Source organism: Bactrocera neohumeralis, unplaced genomic scaffold (assembly GCF_024586455.1).
Source record: "Bactrocera neohumeralis isolate Rockhampton unplaced genomic scaffold, APGP_CSIRO_Bneo_wtdbg2-racon-allhic-juicebox.fasta_v2 cluster11, whole genome shotgun sequence".
NCBI classification, from domain to species: Eukaryota; Metazoa; Arthropoda; class Insecta; order Diptera; family Tephritidae; genus Bactrocera; species Bactrocera neohumeralis.
Window position 1 is genome coordinate 135201 of NW_026089624.1, and position 22856 is coordinate 158056.

General features: G+C 40.8%; 1 protein-coding gene and 1 pseudogene across 1 annotated transcript in view; both read left to right on the forward strand.

Annotated features, from left to right (window-relative positions):
* LOC126765687 (craniofacial development protein 2-like) overlaps positions 1-22856 on the forward strand; it is a 358297-nt gene that overhangs the window by 61961 nt on the left and 273480 nt on the right. The window lies entirely within an intron of this gene.
* LOC126765836 (jerky protein homolog-like) lies at positions 163-21668 on the forward strand (annotated as a pseudogene).

Below are 22856 nucleotides of genomic sequence, written 5' to 3' on the forward strand. Positions count from 1 at the left end.
ACAGAGACGTCCAACCCCACCTCCCCGAATTTTTTGTTATTCGCAACTCTCTCTCTCTCAAGAACAGAGAGAGTGCGAATAACCGCCCCGCCACCCTTTATTGGCCTAACTTCGTGGATCCTCACACCAAGTGAGGGACCCACCTCCTTCACCACTTTATTAATGACTTCCTTAGAGGAAGTTGTGGGAACTTTACTCCTCACCACGACCGACCAGGTCTCCACAGGTTTCGGCGTCACCGGTGTGATCGCATCCAGCACAGGTGCTGGTGACGCAGGCATCGGTGCCGACGGAGCCGGCATTGACCTGCTCGGCGTCGAGGGGTGGCCCCCACAACTCCCCCTAAGGGCATCAACCTGACCGCGAAGATGGGCATTTTCGGTAATTACCGTCATCAGGAGCGCCTCATACTTTGAGGCAAGCTCCAACAGCCCCTTCGCGGTCTCCCTCTCAAAGCCCTTGGCCTCAAAGACCAGCTCATTGAGCTCCCCAGTAATACGCTTTGCAGCCGCCACATGGCTGACTGCCCCACCCCCAACAACAACAGCTCCCCTTGGAAGCCCGCGTTCCCTCTTTGTTGCCACTCGCGACACGAGTGACAACTTTCGCAGCGCCCTCCTTCGCGACGCCCACTCCTTTGCCCACCGTACTAGACGGATGGGCAACGCTCCCACTACCGCTACCTTCCTCGTTACGCGACGACCCCGTACGCGCAGCCGCTTTCACGGTGGTGGCCACTAAGGCACTCCCACCACAACACCCGCTCCCTCCCTCAACACCCCCTACGTTACGCGGCGACCCCGCACGCGCAACCACCTTCTCAGCGGAGGCCACGTTGGCACTCCCGCCACAACTCCCGCTCCCTCCCTCTGTACCCCCTACGTTACGCGGCGACCCAGCACGCGTAACCACCTTCTCGACGGAGGCCACGGTGGCACTCCCGCCACAGCTCTCGCTCCCTCCCTCGCTTCCGTTCTCTTTACGCGGCGACCCCAAACGCGCCTTACTACGCGGCCCTCGCCACCCGACGTGGAGTCATCCACGACTGTGGAAGCGGCGGATTCTCCGCTTCCAGCGAGGGCCTTCGTCCTCCTCTTCCGTCCAGGAGGCATCTCGCTCCCCAAATAACCCTGCTGTCTGACTGATCCGCTGGCGTACCACTAGCGTAGACTGTTCACGGACAGAAAGACTCTGGATAAGCTGCTCTCCAGGTGCGTGCGTCTGAACGCGCTGAAAAGTGCAACCCACGCAAGGGCCCGCTCAATAACAGCGACCACCCAAGCGGTCGATTATGGCGTGCTCGCGGTGGCACAGCCCACAACCCCAACCAGTGGTCGGACTAAGGCCACTCAATTGGCCGCCGGCCGGACAAAGTCCCCGTAACGGTCCGGAGTCGACCGATGTGGCGCTGAGCCGAATCGCACCGTGGGCTAAACGGTTGCGCTGTTACGACCGTTGGTCCTCACAGGAGTCGCAATCTCCAACACTGGACAGACGCTTGCACCCTTAGGGCAATCCTGTCCAGATCTCCTCTGACACTGAGCCACTAACCGCCAGATGCTCAGCACAGAACTACTGGCCGGCAGTCCAGTCAACAAGAGTGCCAACAGCACGGAGCTACACTGAAACCGTGCGAAGCTTCCGCCAATAACAACAACGTGGATGACCACGTTGTCCGTATATACAGTAGTAATAATTAAATTACTTACCGCTATAAAACTCCGAATACCGACGATATGGCACACAAAAATGCACAAAATTGCACAAAAATGTGTAGCCGCACAAAATCACTCGCGGTCACCGACCCGAACTACACGCAATCGTACCAACAATTCAACCGAACCGCTATGCACACGCGCCAGGCAATAACGGTGCCAACCAAAACGCGTAAACAAATACCCGCACAAAAGAGAATCGCAAAAAATCACCGAGAAAACACTTTGAATATCACAACGATGCGCACGCACGTCTATCCGCGTCGACAGTCAATCCAATCTTCGAAACACTGGTTATAGTCACTTTCCGGGATGGCCTTCAGTTCCGTCTTCGCTGCGGCTTGAATCTCCTCTATCGTATAAAAACGGTGTCCCCGGAGCGGTCTTTTGAGCTTGGTGAACAGGCAGAAGTCGCGCGGCGCCAGATCAGGTGACTACGGTGGTTGCGGAACGATATGGGTTGGCGAAATGATCACGAATTACGAAGGCAGTATGGGATGGTGCATTATCGTGGTGTAAAAACCAAGAATTGTCTTTCCACAATTCCGGCCATTTTAGGCGGATAGCGTTACGCAAACGACGCATAACAAATAATATTCCTTGTTGACTGTTTGACCAGTTGGAAGGAATTCATAAACGATAATCGAAAACAGTCAACATGAAATAATATTCCGATATTCGCTCGATTGATCAGTCGTTTCGGGGTCGTAAGCATAGATCCAAGTCTAATCGCCAGTTATAATGTGTTTCATGACACCCTGGTAGTCGGAAAGCTTCGTTTCATACACTTCAACGCGACGCCGTTTTTCCAAAAAATTCAATGTTTTCGGTACCAGTCATGATTTGACGATAATCGATAGCTAACTTCATCAGCAAGGTCTCTTATTGTTAATCGACGGTTTTCAACACCAAATCTTTGATTTGTTCAACATGACACTTGTAAACATTTTTTTTTTTCATCACCAACAGCTTTCTGCACCATTCAACGTATCCGCAGCACAAAATTGGTTTAAACAAAATTTAATGCAAATTCTTTGCTCAACAAATTTCGACATCGCAAAAAACGAGAAACTCACTTTTAGCAGCTCTCAAAATGACACGTATCTCAAACACTAATGAATATTTTCACATGAAATTTGACATAAATGTGACTGACAGTACTAACAACCTAAAAAAAAACTTACTTTTTGGGCACAGTAGTATTTCCAAAAAAATTAACTATCTGGTTTGGAATTTGCGAAACTGCATATTAATTTGGTCTTTAAATGGATGTCAGTACTGTTTTCAGATGAGTCCATATTTAATTTGCAGAACTCAGATGGAATGACACGTGTACGAAGACCAATAGGAAGGCGTTTGGACCGTCGATATCTACAGGGTACAGTAAAGCATGGTGGGGTAATATGATGCTGTGCGAATGCTTTTCTGGTCAGGGAGTTGGACCGATTTACAAAATAGAATTGAACATGGATAGATTCCAAAATAAAAAGATATTACAAACCCAAATATTACCCGATGCTATCCAACAAATACCGCCTGATTGGTTGTTTCAACATGACAATGACCCCAAACACACGTCCAAAGTTGTGAAAGATTGGATTTGGAAAAACAAGTCTATATTATGAGATGACCCGCCCAGTCTCCTGACTTAAACCCGATTAAAAACGTATGGCAAATTGTCAACAGGCAGAAACACTGGGAAAAGGTCCACGGTTATAAAAACAAGCTATTTAATGCCTTGCAGCGATCCTGGAATGGAATAAATGGCACACATATTAGTAATATAATTTCATCTATGCCTAAAAGATGTGCTGCAGTCATAAAAACTAATGCTTACCCAAAAAATACTAATTTAAAACTAATTTGTTTTCATATTAAGCAAAAGTCCAATGAGTTATGTCGCACGATTTTTTTACTTGTTTCCTTTCTGTCATAATTTGTAAATTTTACATAAGGGATGATTTAAAAGTTTCTGAATATAAAATATGCGATCTTTCTTTTGCAAAAAAAATTATAATCTATGTAAAAAGTTATGACGGAATATGTGTGAGACTCGAGTTAGTCCAATGAGTTTTGTCCGACACTGTATATGTTTCGGCAGGCTGCCTACCTCGCAACGTTACGATCGACCACTACACATGCGGGCTGGGATAGATACCGAGAGTTGAAGAGGGAAGCGAGACGCATTTGCAGACAGAAGAAGAAAGAGGCCGAAATGTGTGAGTACGAAGAGCTTGATAAGCTGGCCGACAGGGGTAATGCTCGAAAATTCTACGAAAAAATGCGGCGGCTTACAGTAGGTTTCAAGACCGGAGCATACTCTTGTAGAACCCCCAAAGGTGATATAGTCACTGATGCCCAGAGCACAGTTAAATTATGGAGGGAACACTTCTCCAGCCTGCTGAATGGCAGTGAACGCACAGCACCAGGAGAAGGAGAACCCGATTCCCCAATCGATGACGATGGAGCAGACGTTCCATTACGCGAACATGAAGCAGTTCGAATAGCAATTGCCCGCCTCAAGAACAACAAAGTGGCAGGGGCCGACGGACTACCGGCCGAGCTATTCAAACACGGCGCCGAAGAACTAATAGGGAGCATGCATCAGCTTCTTTGTAAAATATGGTCGGACGAGAGCATGTCCAACGATTGGAATTTAAGTGTGCTATGCCCAATCCATAAAAAAGGAGACCCCACAATCTGCGCCAACTACCGTGGGATAAGCCTCCTCAACATCGCATATAAGGTTCCATCGAGCGTATTGTGTGAAAGATTAAAGCCCACCGTCAACAAACTGATTGGACCTTATCAGTGTGGCTTCAGACCTGGAAAATCAACAACCGACCAGATATTCACCATGTGCCAAATTTTGGAAAAGACCCGTGAAAGACGAATCGACACTCACCACCTCTTCGTCAATTTCAAAGCTGCTTTCGACAGCACGAAAAGGAGCTGCCTTTATGCCGCGATGTCTGAATTTGGTATCCCCGCAAAACTAATACGGCTGTGTAAACTGACGTTGAACAAAACGAGAAGCTCCGTCAGGATCGGGAAGGACCTCTCCGAGCCGTTCGATACCAAACGAGGTTTCAGACAAGGCGACTTCCTATCGTGCGACTTCTTCAACCTGCTCCTGCAGAAAATAGTTCGAGCTGCAGAACTAAATAGAGAAGGTACCATCTTATATAAGAGTGTACAGCTGCTGGCGTATGCCGATGATATTGATATCATCGGCCTCAACACCCGCGCCGTTAGTTCTGCTTTCTCCAGGCTGGACAAGGAAGCACAGAAAATGGGTCCGGCAGTGAACGAGGGCAAAACGAAATATCTCCTGTCATCAAACAGACAGTCGTCGCACTCGCGACTTGGCTCTGACGTCACTGTTGACAGTCATAACTTTGAAGTTGTAGATAATTTCGTCTATTTAGGAACCAGCATTAACACCACTAATAATGTCAGCCTGGAAATCCAACGCAGGATTGCTCTTGCCAACAGGTGCTACTTCGGACAGAGTAGGCAATTGAAAAGTAAAAGTCCGCTCTCGACGAACAAAAGCTAAACTCTATAAGTCGCTCATAATTCCCGTCCTGCTATATGGTGCAGAGGCTTGGGCGATGACAGCAACCGATGAGTCGACGTTACGAGTTTTCGAGAGAACAGTTCTGCGAAAGATTTATGGTCCTTTGCGCATTGGCCACTGCGAATATCGCATCCGATGGAACGATGAGCTGTACGAGATATATGACGACATTGACATAGTTCAGCGAATTAAAAGACAGCGGCTACGCTGGCTAGGTCATGTTTTCCGGATGGACGAAAACACTCCAGCTCTGAAAGTATTCGACGCAGTACTCGCCGGGGAAGCAGAGGAAGAAGAAGACCTCACTCCGTTGGAAGGACCAAGTGAGAAGGACCTGGCTTTTCGCTTGGAATATCAGTGGCGCCACGCAGCGAGAAGAAACGACTGGCGCTGTTGTTAACTCGGCTATAATCGCGTAAGCGGTGTCTACGCCAATTAAGAAGAAGGAGAGTATATGTTTCGTTAAATCATTGGGCAGATAGAGCCAGTACTTTCTTTAGTTCCCATACAAATAAGTACCAATTTAATACAGGTATAAAGATTTTCGAACTTCTAAGTGACTTCATTTCGCACATATTGGCCATTATGTGAGTTATATGAAAATGAGAGAGTGTGTTTTACACATAGCTGTATCTGTGATTAAAATGGATAAAATCGGAGCGAAAACAAGATTTTCGAACATCCGGTATGATTATTATATGATTGGTTATGGTATGTGAGGTACTTCAATGAAACCCAGGGAACCTTTTATTATTCCTATGGTCGCCAGTGCAATGGTGACTCATGGAGTACGTGTGGATTGCTGCCTGGTCAATAACGCATTTCAGCCATAAATAAGGATCACCGCTGAAGACGATTTTTCGATGAAAATTCGGATCATTTTCAAGTTGTAGCTCAGCCAAATTCACGAACATACGACGATTCTGGTGGTCAAGCGGCTTCAGTTCTTGCGTCAATTTGATTTTGTAAGAATGCAGATTTTTTCACCACAACGACGTCTCTGAGATGTCCAAGGCTTGAAAACGAGGTGTGAGAGACTGATTTAGGTCTTCCTCAATTGCTCTTAAAGTTGAGGCCACTGATTCCGAATTTCGGAAGCAAATTTTAATAATTTTGACTCGTGGTTGGATTGTATATCATTCCATTATAAAATGGCAAACCTTACTGAAGAAAAATGGCAAAAAGCGGAAAAGATTATAGCGTCGCCTGCTGTCATTATTGGTCTACTTTTGCAGCGTCCCTATTAAAAACCTACAAGTAACAGAAGAATCAGCTGTTTTCCAAGAATTATATACAGCTGAAATCACCTGTTTGAAATCCTCTTTTTTTGACATAGAGATGTAAATAAAAGCAATGCAATATTAAAACTTTTTGTGTAAAGGTATTTGTAATGGGAAACATTCATGAAATCTCTCAAAAATGTTTTCGAAAAATAAGCTGATTGCATATTTATACCGAACTTTTTTGAGTGTTCGATTCCCCAGGAGGTGTATATTCCCCATACAGTTCTAAACCAATCTTCTCTTCATAAAAAATAATATAAGAAAACAATCAATATAAATAAAAATGAATCGCCAAACTGTATGCACGCTCATAACTTTCATATGACTGAACCAAATTTGATAATTTTTTTGCTAATGTTCGTTGAGGTTCAAGGATGGTTTACGGAGATAAAAATTCGAATAATTGCCGGAAAACCCCTAAAAACAGCTCTTTTCTTTTTCCCATACAAACGAATGAATGTTTGTTTGTTAGTAACGCTAAGGGAACGGCTGAACCAATCTTGATGAAATTTTCAGAGGTTGTTCGTTGTGGATCAAGGAAGGTTTAGAAATAAAAATGCCTTTTAATTTTCATGAAGAAAAGTCGGAAAATTGGATAACTCCAAAAAGTACAAATTTTTTTTTCAATTTTTGTTTGTTTTGTTTTTTCAATATTTTGATTTGTAAATTATTTGAATCGTTCAATTTCGGTCGCTTGCTTCTTTATTCCGGCTATTCAAAAGAAAAATTATTGAAAATTGTTCAGTGAAAACTTTACGTGTGTTTCACACAAAGAGGTCAATTAAAGATTGAACTTTGTTACAAAGCCACAAAGAGGTCGCCATAATATCGGTCGGTGTTTTTTGTGTCATCAACGTATGGCAGCCCAAGGCAAGGCAAGGCAAGAAGTACTTCCAGGATGCGGTGACAAACGTGCGGAATTATGGATCGCGGTCAATCAGCAAGCGATCGTCACGATGTCACAGCATGACTTTTCAAACAAAAGTTACGATATTTGATTGAATTTATCTTGAAGCAACGTATATGTGGTGTAGATGGACGTGCAGGTGTATTATCAACTGATGCATTAGGACGATTTTGCACAATCCACCCCAAAAACGACGATTTTCAGTGAATGGTACGGTGTGTGCAAGTTTTGGAGAAGTAAGCCAGCAATTACAATTGATGGAACACGTTAATCATTGGAATAAAAATGAAGTTCACACACTTTTCGCGATAATCATTTCGACATATCGGCCTTCAAATCCGCGACAATTATGGGATACGAACAAATATGACATTGCCGAAGACATTTTACATCGCCTTCGCTAAAAATTGGAAATGGTACAATTTCGGTTGATACTTCCGGTGGTTCGATATCAATTCCATCTTCCCTTTATCAATTCACGAAAGATGAACTCATCACGAATATTCGGACATTGGACAAATTATCGTAACTACAATTCCTTAAGTGCACGCGCAAGGTTAGCTTTCAAAAATACCGATGTTGTTTACTTAAACTGGAAGATTCAAAGTCAAATTCCGGGAGACTTGCGCTCATACAAATCGATCGATCGTCTTGACAATGAAGACGACGCCGTGAATTATCTAGTGGTATTTCAAAATTCTTTGGACAGCCTTGGTATGCCACCGCATCATTTGCGTCTCTAAGAAGGATCGGTCGTTATTATGTTTCGCAATCATGCCCCGAAACTGTGTAATGGAACCCGACTGATTGTGACGCACCTATCGAATACAAGAGGCAGAAACAGGACCTAAAGATAGTCGCATAGTGTGAGGCATAAATTTGTAAATGCTATGTTCTTCACATGGCCGTGGCGTGCTCATGAGTTGGAAAACCATCTTTTCTGTAGACCGGAACAGAAACCAGAAAATGTTGTTTATCAAGCTGCGTTAGATTGAAAAAAAAAATGAAATGATAACTTTAACTTTCTTTTCATTTCAAAACACATAATTTCACGCAGGACAACGGCTGCGGGGTCAGCTAGTTTATATATATAATCAGGTACACTTCAAGAATAGCAATTAGATTAACAATATAATATCGGGTAGTCGAAAGAGTCGTTTCGTATTTTGTCGACAGATGTCGTTGCAGTCGTATATCTCCAGTGCTACCAATCACATTGTATCATACCATATAGTGTTGGAAAGGTGAGCTTCATTTAATAACTAAAACAATAAATTCGGGGAGAATACCACGCAAGCCACCAATGAAATTTGTTAAGTTTAAGTAGTTCTATTTACACTGATAAAAGTTTTAAACTGATGGAATTATTTCGCTAAGTTGGTAGAACTGCCCTTAATTACTATGCCAAATATGACCGCGACTAAGGGAAGTATTGGTCCGATTCAATCCACGTTGTTTTCCTTCGATTTCATTCATTTTCACACTATCGGTAGTAGTTCTTGAAATTCTCGTACTGAGAATTTCGAATTTCGCCCGGACACGCCCACTTTTCAAACAAATTTATCCACAGGTGCACCTTGCTACTGTGATCCCCTGTGCTAAATTACAGTTTTATATCTTAATTAAGTGCTTAGTTATGGCACTTTATATGTTCTCGGTTAATGGCGATTTGTGCGCGTGGCAGTGGTCCGATTAGGATTTTTTTTGTACTAAGGAACCAGTATGCCAAGTTTCATCAAGACATCTCAATTTTTACTCAAGTTACAGCTCGATTTTATTATTCCTAATTTCTAAATTTTAATATTACGCAAGTAGCGAGCTGATTGCATCATCTTTTTTTTGTAACAGCTTACAAATTCAATTAGTGCTTAAAATGACTTCTTAGCAGCAACACATCCACGAACGCGATGTAAACTTTTATAAAAAAAACATGAAACCACCGGAAAAACGTTTACGTGTGTGCATTTTATGGCAGAAGGCATCTCCAGAAAAACAATATACTCAATATTAAGTACTCTAAAAATAGAAAGGCAACCGGGTTCTGGAAGAAAGCCTAATTATGACGCCCCAAAATATTCGGAAGCTGAAAACAATGTTCAACAATAAGGATTGCATAAGTCAAACCGCAGCCGTACGAAAATTCGAATGCTCAAACCAAATATCTCCAAAGCGTCTTCTTCTTCTTCTTTTTTGGCGTAGACACCGCTTACATGATTAAAGCCGAGTTCACACCAGCGCGCCAGTCGTTTCTTCTTTCCGCTACGTGGCGCCAATTGGATATTTCAAGAGAAGCCAGCTCCTTCTCCACTTGGTCCTTCCAACGGAGTGGAGGTCTTCCTCTTCCTCTGCTTCCTCTGGTGGGTTCTGTGTCGAATTCTTTCAGAGCTGGAGTGTTTTCGTTCGTTCGAACAACATGACCTAGCCAGCGTAGCCGCTGTCTTTTAATTCGCTGAACTATCTAAATGTCGTCGTATATCTCATACAGCTCACCGTTCTATCGAATGCGATATTCGCCGTGGCCGACGCGCAAAGGACCATAAATCTTTCGCAGAACTGTTCTCTCGAAACCTCGCAACGTCGACCCTTCAGTTGCTGTCATTGTCCAAGCCTCTGCACCATATAACAGGACGGGAATTATGAGTGACTTATAGAGTTTGGCTTTTGTTCGTCGCGAGAGGACTTTACTTCTCAGTTGTCTACTCAGTCCGAAGTAGCATCTGTTGGCAAGAGTTATCCTGCGTTAGATTTCCAGGCTGAGATTGTTGGCGGTGTTTATGCTGTTTCCTAAATATACGAAACTATCTAAAACTTCAAAGTTATGACTGTCAACAGTGACGTGAGAGCCAAGTCGCGAGCGCGACGACTGTTTGTTTGATGACAGGAGATATTTTGTCTTGCCCTCGTTCACTGCCTGACACATTTTCTGTGCTTCCTTGTCCAGCCTGCAGAAAGCAGAACTAACGGCGCGGGTGTTGAGGCCGATGATATCAATATCATCGGTCGGCTTGTCTGAAACCTGGTTTGGTATCGAACCTTTTGATGCTCAACGTCAGTTTACACAGCAGTATTAGTTTTGCGGGAATACCAAATTCAGACATCGCGGCATAAAGGCAGCTCCTTTTCGTGCTGTCGAAAGCAGCTTTGAAATCGTCGAAGAGGTGGTGTGTGTCGATTCTCCCTTTACGGGTATTTTCAAAAGTTGGCGCATGGTGAATATCTGGTCGGTTGTTGGTCCAATCAGTTTGTTGACGGTGGACTTTAATCTTTCACACAATACGCTCGATAGAACCTTATATGAGATGTTGAGGAGGCTAATCCCACGGTAATTGGCGCAGATTGTGGGGTCTCCTTTTTTATGGATTGGGCAGAGCACACTTAAATTCGAATCGTTGGGCATGCTTTCGTCCGACCATATTTTACAAAGAAGCTGATGCATGCTCCTTATTAGTTCTTCGCCGACGTGTTTGAATAGCTCGGCCGGTAATCCAGCGGCCCCCGCCGCTTGGTTGTTCTTCAGGCGGGTAACTGCTATTCGAACTTCTTCATGGTCGGGCAATGGAACTTCTGCTCCATCGTTATCGATTGGGGAATCGGGTTCGCCTCCTCCTGGCATTGTGCGTTCGCTGCCATTCAGCAGGCTGGAGAAGTGTTCCCTCCATAATTTAAGTATGCTCTGGGCATCGGTGACTAGATCACCTTTGAGGGTTCTACAAGAGTATGCTCCGGTTATGAAACCTTCTGTAAGCCGCCGCATTTGTTCGTAGAATTTTCGAGCATTACCCCTGTCGGCCAGCTTATCAAGCTTTTCGTAGTCACGCATTTCGGCCTCTTTCTTTTTCTGTCCGCAAATGCGTCTCGCTTCCCTCTTCAACTCTCGGTATCTATCCCATCCCGCACGTGTTGTAGTCGATCGTAACGTTGCGAGGTAGGCAGTCTGTTTCGGTTACAGCTGTACGTAAGGAGTTTGAAAGGCCGTCCCACTGTTACCTTATACCGAGTTGTTGACGAGTGCTCTCAGAGAGCGAAGTGCAAGCCGAGTAGCAAATCGTTCGGCTGTCTGTTCTGATTGCAGTTTCTCGACGTCGAACCTTCCTTGTCTTTGTTGACGTGCGTTTTTTGCTGCACAGAGGCGGGTTCGAATCGTGGCTGCAGCAAGATAGTGGTCCGAGTCGATGTTAGGACCTCGAAGCGCACGCACATCTAAAATACTGGAGACGTGTCTTCCGTCTATCACAACATGATCGATGTTGGTTTTTCGATCCGGAGACAGCCAGGTAGCTTGATGAATCTTCCTATGCTGGAATCTAGTACTACAGATAACCATATTTCGGGCCCCGGCGAAGTCGATCAGCCTCAACCCATTTGGGAATGTTTCCTCGTGGAGGCTGAATTTACCGACCGTAGTGCCAAGGATACCTTCTTTGCCCACCCTGGCGTTAAAGTCGCCAAGCACGATTTTGACATCGTGGCGGGGGCAGCTCTCATAAGCGCGCTCCAAGCGCTCATAGAAGGCATCTTTGGTCACATCGTCCTTCTCTTCCGTCGGGCGTGGGCGCAAATCAGCGATATGTTGAATAGCCTCGCTTTCATGCGGATTGTGGCTAGACGTTTATTCACAGGAGTGAACGATAGTATTCGGCGACGGAGTCTCTCTCCCACCACGAATCCCACACCAAACTTGCGCTCCTTTATATGGCCACTGTAGTAAATGCCACAAGCACCTACTCGTGTCTGTCCTTGTCCCGTCCATCGCATTTCTTGGACGGCGATGATGTCAGCCTTTATTTTCACGAGGACATCAACCCGCTGGGCAGCGGCACCTTCTCAATTAAGGGACCGGACATTACAGGTTCATGCCCTCAAATCATAATTTTTGTTTCGTTTGGTGTGGTCGTCATCAAAAGGGGGTCTCTCATCCGAGGCTGTCGTTTAGTTTTCATTGGGGCCTTTTTTATGTGGCGGGTCCCAAACCCTGTGTAGGGGATATTTCGACTTCTCACTTTAATTGGCCTTCGAACAAATGTTCTTAGGCTACCCAGAGGATACTTGGTCTAAAACCGGAAGTCGTGAGCTGCTTGAGCCATATGTAAAAGAATCGCTTCTGGCCACTCCCAAGTGAATGGCGATCAGAGAACTTTCCTCACTTGCGTTAACTTCTACACATGACGCCAATCTCCAGACTTAACGTTAAAGCCAGAGAAAAGCAGCGTTGTTCAGGGTAAACCGAAGAGCAAATATATGAAGTTAAATCTCAATGTCGGTGGATGTGCAAGAATTTGAGTGGAAAATCATTCATTTTGGATGATGAGAACTACTTTTCACTCCGCAAATGCCGGGAAACGATGTTTATTACACAGATGATTTGTTTATAATGCCTCCCGAGATAAACTAAAAAAAAAAAAAAAAAATTTTGTCCAAAATTATTCTTTATAAAGCAGTGGACTGGCAATAAATCATGAGACGTACATCAATCAATGATTGGACAAAATTTTGGTTCCTTTCATATATAAACACCATAAAAACGATGAAATCGTATTTTGGCCGGTTGCCAAATCTGTATGAGGGCACTTGTTATCATAACAGAATCATTGACGCAAAGGCGTAGAGTAGGTAGGTCCGAGCTAATGTAGCGTATGTTTTGAGCTCTTGAAAAATTTGTTTTATCACATTAGGAAATGCCGTCGGGTAGGTATGTTCGAGCTGATGTAGCGCATGTTTTGAGCTCTTGAACTGTTGAAATCTTTTATGTGAAAAATAAAACAAAGGAAAAAGATTCTTTTTTCTACAAATGCATTTCTGGGAAAAATAAGAATTCATATTTTTGGACTACTGTATAATAATTTTGGCATACATTTTATGTACCAATTAAAATAATAAATTTAATATGAGCAACGATATTTTGATTTATGTTTGTATAAGTTTATCAAATTTTAGACTTCGCCCATTCCCAATCAATTTTGCATAATTTTTCTGTAAATTAACAATATTAAACTAAATACTAATTTTTTGGAAAAATGTTATTTTGGAAATGTACTTTATTTTTATAATACAGTAGAATCGCGCAAAAGTTAACTCGCGAGAAAGTTAAACCTTCGGCTAAGTTGACCGATTTTGAGCGTCCACGTACCGCTCCAAAAAGTTAACTTTTGGTTACCTTTTTTGAGCTTATTTTTCTTCCAAACCAACCGTTTGTTTGGCAAGAAAAACAATTGCTATGTATTCTCCGAATTTCTATGTAAAAATTATTGTCGGTGTCGCGAGGTACATACATACGTAGTTTGTCATGAACGTTTGAGCTTGTGTGTTGTTCATAGTTAGTGTGTTAAAAAATGTCAGCAAAGCAGAAAAAATCATTGCAAGTCAGATTAAATTTGAATAAAAAATCTGAGATTTTAAGAAAAGTCGATGAAGGTATTCATGGAAATCGATTGGCATTGGACTACAACGTATCTAGGTCAACCATTTCAAAATAAAGAAAAAACCTTGAGGCAAGGTTGTATAAATGGTTCTTAAACCAAAGACAGGGTAATTGTACAATGAGTGGTCCAATTTTAAAGGAGCCAAGCTTGAATTTGCCAAATTGCACCCTGGAAAACAATTTCATGCAAGTGATGGATAGTCAGCAAAATTCCATTAGCGATACGGTATTCGCCACTTAAAAATTTGTGGTTAAATCCTTTGAAGCGACAACTCAGAAATAAACTCATAATTTGCGGGCAAAAATGAATGAAATGTAAATTTCGAACATGCAGCTATATAACGCAGATGAATCTGAATTATTTTATCGTTTTCTGCCTGCCCGATAAAACATTTATCGCGTCAAACGAAAAGACAGTACCTGGCCGATAAATAGCTAAGGATAGAATCACATTTATGTTGTGTGCGATCGCAGATGGTTCGCATAAGTTGAAACCATTGATAATTGCTAAATCCGCAAACCACCGTTGCTTCAACGGGTTTGAAAACCCATTGGAATATGCTAACTCGCAAAAGTCTTGTATGAATTCAGAGCTATTGTTCCGCTGGTTCCATCATTTGTTTATTAAGCAGGTAAATTTTTTTTTTTTTATCATTTTAAATTTTAAAGTGTGCCAAAATATTTTTCAGGTTCGTAAATTTTCTGCTCAAAATATTTTACCACCAAAGGCTTTATTGCTGATTGACAACTGTACTGCACATAAGCCAATTGCGGCAATGACAGCAATTTTACAGCCCCTGGATCAAAATCCCATTAGACAGCTCAAGTTAGGATACAGGGATAAACTGTTATGGAACATTGTAGCACAGGAAAACGTTCCGGTTGAGAATATTTTGAAAGGACATTCAATTCGTGATGCCATTTTGCTTCTTAAATCAGCATGGGATGAATTGCCAAGAGCTGTGCTTATATTATAAAAGCTTGGAGAAATTTAAAACAGTGAGACGATGATCTATATGACAGCGAATACGAAATTCCACTGCTTACATTGATTAGATCAAATAGTTGCCACGATGATACACTTCGAGAGGTACAACCGTTATTGTCCAAGGTGGGTGGTGTTGACGTTAGCAGTGAAGACATCGAAAATTGGAACGACGACCTAAATACGGAAGATGATGAAGATTTCGAAGTGCCTGACAATGAAGTTGAAGAACCAGTTATCGGGAAAGATATGCAACAACAGAAAGTGAGTTTTTCGGAAGCAGTTGACTGCATCAATACCTTGATAAAGTGGTATGAAAACAATAATGATGCAAATCAGATATCACGTCTTATTAATATGCGAAAGATGAAAAGATATGATATGAAAAGAAACAAACAAGTCTCGGTCACTTCTTTAAACCAGCCCTTGCAAATTAATATGTGCATATCGTCACCTGAAATGCAAAATAACGTATCATCAAAAAACTCGAAATTGGGTGTCTTATTGATTACGCTTCACTACTTCAAATTACATACATAATATTACATATGTTCAACATTTTCAGGTTCTGCGGTCAGATATAAACCAGTTTTAACCAATATTAAAATTTTGTCTTGCCACTGTAAATCTCTGAAAATGTTGTTACGTTATTTTGCATTTCAGGTGACGATATGTATGTATAATGTAAACAACTACTAACTAAATCTAGGTTTCTGTTTTGTTACTAGTAAAAGTGAGTCATGCAAATAAATTAAACGTATTATATCCTAAACATTATGTTTATTTCCGTGTTTTCTTCAAATTCAAAATCCTTTTGGAAAAGTTAATAATTCCGAAAAGTTAAACATCCTTGGGACATTTTGGTTAACTTTTTCACGATTCTACTGTATAACAAAACCGTGTTAATAATCTTTCTACTAAATTTAATATTCTTCTTCTTCTTTGGCGCAGACACGGCTTACGCGATTATAGCCGAGTTAACAACAACGTGCCAGTCGTTTCCTCTTTTCGCTACGTGGACGGGAGTAATTAGTGACTTATAGAGTTTGGTTTATGTTCGTCGAGAGAGAATTTTACTTCTCAATTGCCTACTCAGTCCGAAGTAGCACGTGTTGGCAAGAGTTATTCTGCGTTGGATTTCCAGGCTGACTGGTGGTGTTGGTATTGGTTCCAAAATAGATGAAGTTATCTACGATTTCAAGGTAATGACTGTCAACAGTGACGTGAGAGACTTGTCGCGAGTGGGACGATTGTTTGGTTGATGACATTAAATATTTAATTTTGCCTCGGTTCACCACCAGAAAACCATTAGCTTTGCTTCCTTATCCTGTCAGGAGAAAGCAGAACTATCGGCGCGGGTCAATATCATCGGCGTACACCAGCAGCTGTACATTCTTATACAAGATTGGTGTTGCTCGGTTAAGTTCTGCAGCTCGAATTATTTTCTCTAGCAGCAGGTTGAAGAAGTCGGAAGATAGAGGGTCGCCTTGTCTGAAACCTCGTTTGATATCGAACGGCTCGAAGAGATCCCCCTCGGGGATTTGCTATCTTGACGTGATGAGGGGCTCAGTAGATATAATGATCCAAAGAGCGATGCTGGCGGTAGCGTAGCTACCAGTAGGGCCACCCATGCCGGTAAGGTCGATGGTGAATATCGAAGCTAACAGCAAATCCACAACATATCAGCGTCTGTTACTATAAGTACGGCTGAAAGCGGATGTCTGTACTTGTATCAAGCGGTTCGCTATATAAAAGTGTAAGGACGGAAAACAGTAAACTCTTCAGAAGGCAAGAGGAAACCACTGAAGTGTACTTCCCAGCATATCATATGACAATGATAGTACAACCAAAACAATGGCCCTCAGTCTCCGGCAAATCGAGGGTGCTAAGAATCCCCGGAGGTAAAACAAAACAAACTTTAAACATCGGAACATGGAACACAAGAGTTTATACGAGCCTGGAAAACTAGCTAATACGATTTTAGAAATGGAAAAATTAGACATCGATTTACTTGGCATAAGTGAAACATGGTGGCCAGATTGTAGAGAATTTATTTCCCAAAATACGAAGTTCTTTTTCTCTGGCAACCAAACTAAAAATCACCGCAATGGTGTAGGCATTATAGTTAAAGAAAATATTGCAAAATCTGTCATCGGATTCGTGCCGAAATCTGATAGATCAATGATGCTAAAGTTATTTGCAAAACCACTGAATATTAATATTATTCAAGTCTATGCTCCAACGGCCGACAAAAGTGATGACGAAATAGAAACTTTTTATGATGAACTAGACGAACTTATGCGAATAACAAAACCATACGAAATAAATATAATTCAAGACGATTTTAATGCAAAAAGGAAGAGAAAAAGTCGAAGGAGTTGCAGGTCAATACGGCTTAGGTGAAAGAAATGAGAGAGGAGATCGACTAATTCAATTTTGTCAAGAAAACAAATTAATAATTTCGAATACATTATTTAGCCTGCCTCCCAGAAGACTTTATACATGGAAATCTCCATCGGACGCCTCTGATAATATCATCAGAAATCAAATAGATTATATTCTGATAAATAATCGATTCTGTTCCTCAATAAAAAAAGTCAATACATATCCAGGAGCGGATGTACCTTCGGATCACAACTTGCTACTGGCAAAATTGCGTATTAGGTTAGCCGTAATTAAAAAAAGTAAGCCTCAATTTAAGCTAAATGTTGATAAGTTGCGAGACGAAAGTGTGAAACGCCTATTTGAAAGTGAAATCAATGAAAAAATAAATGATATCCAATCAGGAAGTGCGGAAAGTATATGGAGCGACTTAAAAAGAGATAATTTGTACTACAGCAAAAACTCTCTTGGAATTAAAAAGAAAGAAAATAATAAAAAAAATTGGATGGCAGATGACAGATGACATATTAAAACTAATAAGTAAACGCCGGGAATATAAAAATAAAAACACTGACATGTATAGACAACTGAATAGGAAAATAAGGAAGATGATCCGTAATGCAAAAACAAACTGGATAAACAATGAATGCCAAGAAATTGAAAGACTACAATTTTTACATGATACCTTCCATTTACACAAAAAATTGAAAGAAGCCGCAGGTATTCATCGTAAAAATCCGCCCTCAATCCTCATAAATGAAAACAATGAGGTGGTATTTGATATAAATGAAAAGAAAAGTATATGGAAGAAATATATTGAAAACGTTTTTTCGGATGACAGTAGATTGAACCAGAATCTTCATCTTCATCACAGACCAACTGGCAATTATATTACGAAAGGCGAAATAGAGAGAGCTATACAATCCATGAAAAATTACAAAGCAACAGGTCCGGATGAGGTTCCAGCTGAAATTTTAAAGTTAATAAATGACAAAAAATATGACTCTTTTACTAAAGTTTTTAACCAAATTTATGACAATGGCCAATATCCAAAAGACTGGTTAAAATCAACATTCATATACCACTACCTAAGAAAAATAATGCGAAACATTGTAGTGAGTACAGACTAATTAGTCTAATGTCACACGCTCTTAAGATATTTCTAAAAGTCATTCACGCCCGAATATATAAGAAATGTGAAGAGGCAATGGGTAAGACGCAATTTGGCTTCAGAGAAGGTCTTGGAACACGCGAGGCATTGTTCTGTATACAAGTTTTGCTTCAAAACTGTAAAGATATATTTTTATGCTTTGTTGATTATGAGAAAGCTTTCGACACCATTAAACACGATAAACTTATGGAAATTTTTCATTCTATGGGAATAGATGACAAAGAGATTCGTTGCATAAGAAATCTGTATTGGCAACAAACTGCCCATGTAAGCATCAATGGTGATATAACCGAAGAAATATCTATTTCACGAGGTGTAAGACAAGGATGCATTCTGTCACCCTTGTTATTTAACATATATTCGGAAGTAATATTTCAAGAATCGGTAACCAGTATTGATCAAGGTGTGAAAGTTAATGGTATTTTCATAAATAATATACGCTATGCAGATGACACTACACTTATAGCCGATAGCTTGATGGGATTACAAGAACTTGTAAGCCGAGTTAACTTACGTAGTGACGAATATGGCCTACGCATTAACATAAACAAGACGAAGTACATGATTATTAGTAGGAAAACATATACAATGACACACACCTCATGATTAATAACAGTCCAATCGAAAGAGTTAAAAATTTCAAGTACCTTGGTTGTCAGATCAATGAAAATTGGGATTGTTCAAGAGAAATAAAATGTCGAATCGACTTTGCGCGCACGGCTTTTCTCAAATACGAAAACGTATTATGTCATGACCTCAACATCACAACCAAAATACGTTTTTTAAAATGTTATGTTTGGTGAGTGCTTCTCTATGCGATGGAAACTTGGACTCTAAAAATCACAGATATGAACAAGCTAGAGTCCTTCGAGCTATGGCTTATTAGAAGAATCCTAAAAATCCCATGGACAGATCGAGTTACAAACAGTGAAGTTTTGAGAAGAGTGAACCGCAATAGAGAGTTGTTAAGGACTATAAAACAAATAAAAGCAGCCTACCTAGGACATATAATGAGGCACTCTAAGTATGAGCTCCTACAAATAATTATCCAAGGAAAAATTGAAGGAAAACGGGGTATTGGTCGTAAACAATGGACAGGCATCCAGAACATTGGCAACCTTTATAGATGTGGCGAGAGATAGAGAGAAATATGCTGCGATAATTCAAAATCTGTGATATTTTTTTTTTTTTTTTTTTTTCTTTCAATATACAATATATAGTATATATTTAACATGTAAATACATTATTATATTAATATTAAGCTTATTAATATTGTACATAGTACTAAATGTTATATGATCACCAATATTCGAATACGAATTGGCAAATAAAGAAGAAGAAGAAGAGATACTTCCCGATTTTTATTGAGCTTTTGGTATTGCTCAACGTCAGTTTACACAATCGTATTAGTTTTGCGGGAATACCAAATTCAAACATTAAGGCATAAAGGCAGTTCCTTTTCATGCTTCAAAAGCAGCTTTGAAATCGACGAAAAGGTGGTGTGTGTCGATTCTCCTTTCACGCATTTCGGACTTTTTCTGTTTCCGTCTGCAAATGCGTCTCGCTTCCCTCTACAACTCTCGATCTATCCCATCCCGTGCGTGTTGTGTTCGATCATAGCGTTGCGGTGTAAGCCGTCTGTTTCTCTCCGCTGTGACACACCACTCCTCGTCGTACCAGTTTTTTCCGAAAATCAGTAGTTTCGGTTGCAGCTGTACGTATGGAGCTTGAAATGCCGTCTCACAGTTCCCTTGTGCCTTGTTGTGTTATCTCATTTCTTGATTTAGTTATATGACTGCGAATGAGAAAACGTAATTGTCAATAGTGCCAAAAGTAAATCACAAAAAGGGTAATAAAAAAGCGATTGAAAGACGCATGTCATTCGCGCTCATACAAAAAGAAGATATAGGGATAAATTTTATGTAATTTTTTCACAATATTTTGAAAATAATTACTTCATTTGTTTTTAAAGCATTTGATAGCAGAGCAGAACTGGAAATAGCAGCACAGCAATATCATCAGAAGCAGCAAATGTAAATTGTTAAATACGTTTTTTTTGTTATTGAAACGTAACAAGGATATGATTTTATATTTCATTCAAATAGCAACTAGTGACTAACTTAAACTAACAAGCAATATTTTTCATAATTTATAAGGTACAACAATAAAAGCTCTATTTTAAGCTTTATTCAAAAACTAAACTTTGTATTAAAAACCAAATATTATAATATTTGTTATTTGCTTAAAAGGTCATGAAACATTGTTCTTTTCAGTCTTCGCCTGCTATTTCTAGTTTCTCCCAGATGTCGGGCTTCAGCGTTTACGTGATTTTATAACCTTGTTGCATGTTTCGATGCCGTTTCGTGAATGACTTCCCGAACCATTTTTATGCGGAGATCACGACGTAGATCTGAATTTCGTATGTACCACGGGGCATTTACAATTTTTTGCAGAACTTTGCTTTAGAATCTTTGCACCGCTTCGATGTATAAGGGTGCAGCGCATCCTCATAGTTGAATTCCGTATGTCCAAATGGGCTTCAACGTTTGGTTGTAGACTAGGAAATTATTTGAGGTAGTTAAGGGTGATTTCTTGCCGATTAACCAGTTTACTTTGTTATATTTTAGTTTTAGTTCTGCAAACATTTGTATATTCTCCCTCCACCTCCACCATAGACTTCAACTCGTTTAGAGTAATGTTCCATTGTGTCCATTTTACAATTTGGTTGATTGAAGACTGCATTCTGTTCGACGACTCGGAGTGATTTGTATCGCTAGTAAATAGAATGTATAGAAGTGGTCCCAGGAAGACACTTCCTTGGGCTGTAATGCAGTATACGATTGTCCCTGTTTGATTCGGAAGTAGCGGTTGCTCAGGTAAGAGGCAAGTAGGTCAGTTAGATGCTGTGGAAAGAGTCGTCTTAATTTATGAAGTACACCATGGTGCCATACTCTTACGCCTGAGATACGTCAAGAAAAACAGCTGTGCAATTATATCTGTTATTCGATGAACTTGATCGATTGTGGAATGTTGCGATCTAAATCCAAATTGATGAATTGGTATAAGGCCGTTCTCTTCACGTGTGTTTTGAAGTCTTCTTACAATTACAGCTTCAAGTATTTTGGAAAAATAGATTGGACGAAATGACGAGGCCTCCTGGGCGCTTTTTCCATGTTTTTGTACCATAATGATTTCAGATACCTTCCTTGACAATGGGACGCATCTGAGATCTAAGCAAGCGTTTATTATCGATGTAAGTTTTTCTAATGCTTTTTGCGTTTTTTAGTGCATCAGCTATCACCAAGTCGAAGCTGGGAGCTTTTTTTGTCTTAAATCTGGTTCTAATGATATTATCCACTTCTTTAAATGATGGTCGTTGGATTTCTCCTTCGTATTGCGATCCTTCCAGCTGCGATAAAGTTCCATGGAACACAAAGAGACTAAACGTTTCAGTTAGTTTCTCTGAAAAAACTTCCGCTTTTTCTTCGTAGCTTTTGGCCCAAGATCCGTTTGACTTTCTGAGGGGTGTATTAGACAATATTGGTTTTATTGCATTTTCTACTGCTTTCCAAAGGGAATAATCGGAATGTTTGTTTGGCGTTAATTTCTCAATATAATTAGAAATATTTTGACCCGTGAATAACTTTATTTTGGTACTGAGAACCTTGGTTATATTATTCAATTCTGTTTTGTATTGAGGAACACGCGTGATTTGCCATTTTTTATGTAATTTTCTCTTTATCTTTACTATATAAGATCTAAAATGTCTGATGGATATTTAGTATAAAAGTTTGTTTGTTTAGGGACAGGAGTACTTTTTCAAGCCGATTCTTCAATAGTTTTCGTAAATGTATGAACCTCATCTTCTAAAATATCTTGAGTTGTTATATTTACTTTAACATTTAAGGTTTGATATACTGGCGAGTGGTCCAAATTCAAGTCCAATTCATTTTCCATGGTAATGAAGGTCTTGAATATTTGTCGAGTGATGACAAAGTCGATCAAGTCAGGTAATTTTCTTGTGTCGGAAGGCCAGTAAGTCGGCTTGCCAGTAGACATGAAGTCGCATCCAGTGGACATAGCAGCTTTAAATAGCTCTCTTCCCTTGGTGTCGTGACTCTTGAACCCCATTGGGAGTGTTTTGCGGTAAAATCACGACCATTCCACCAATAGCATTAGAATTTGTTTGATTTTCAGAGGAGCAGTATAAGCCGTTGTACTTAGGCGTTTTGGTTGTTGGTTATGTTCTCTAGTTTTTTCGGTCGCGTTTCTAAGTTTTTGAGGTTGAAGCACACTTCACACACTTTGGTGGTTTACAACAATATTTTCTGGACCGAATGCCTGAGAGGACTTACATTGCGGCACAAGATTCGATGGCTTGATGGGCTCGAATTTGATGACAGAATTTAAAATAG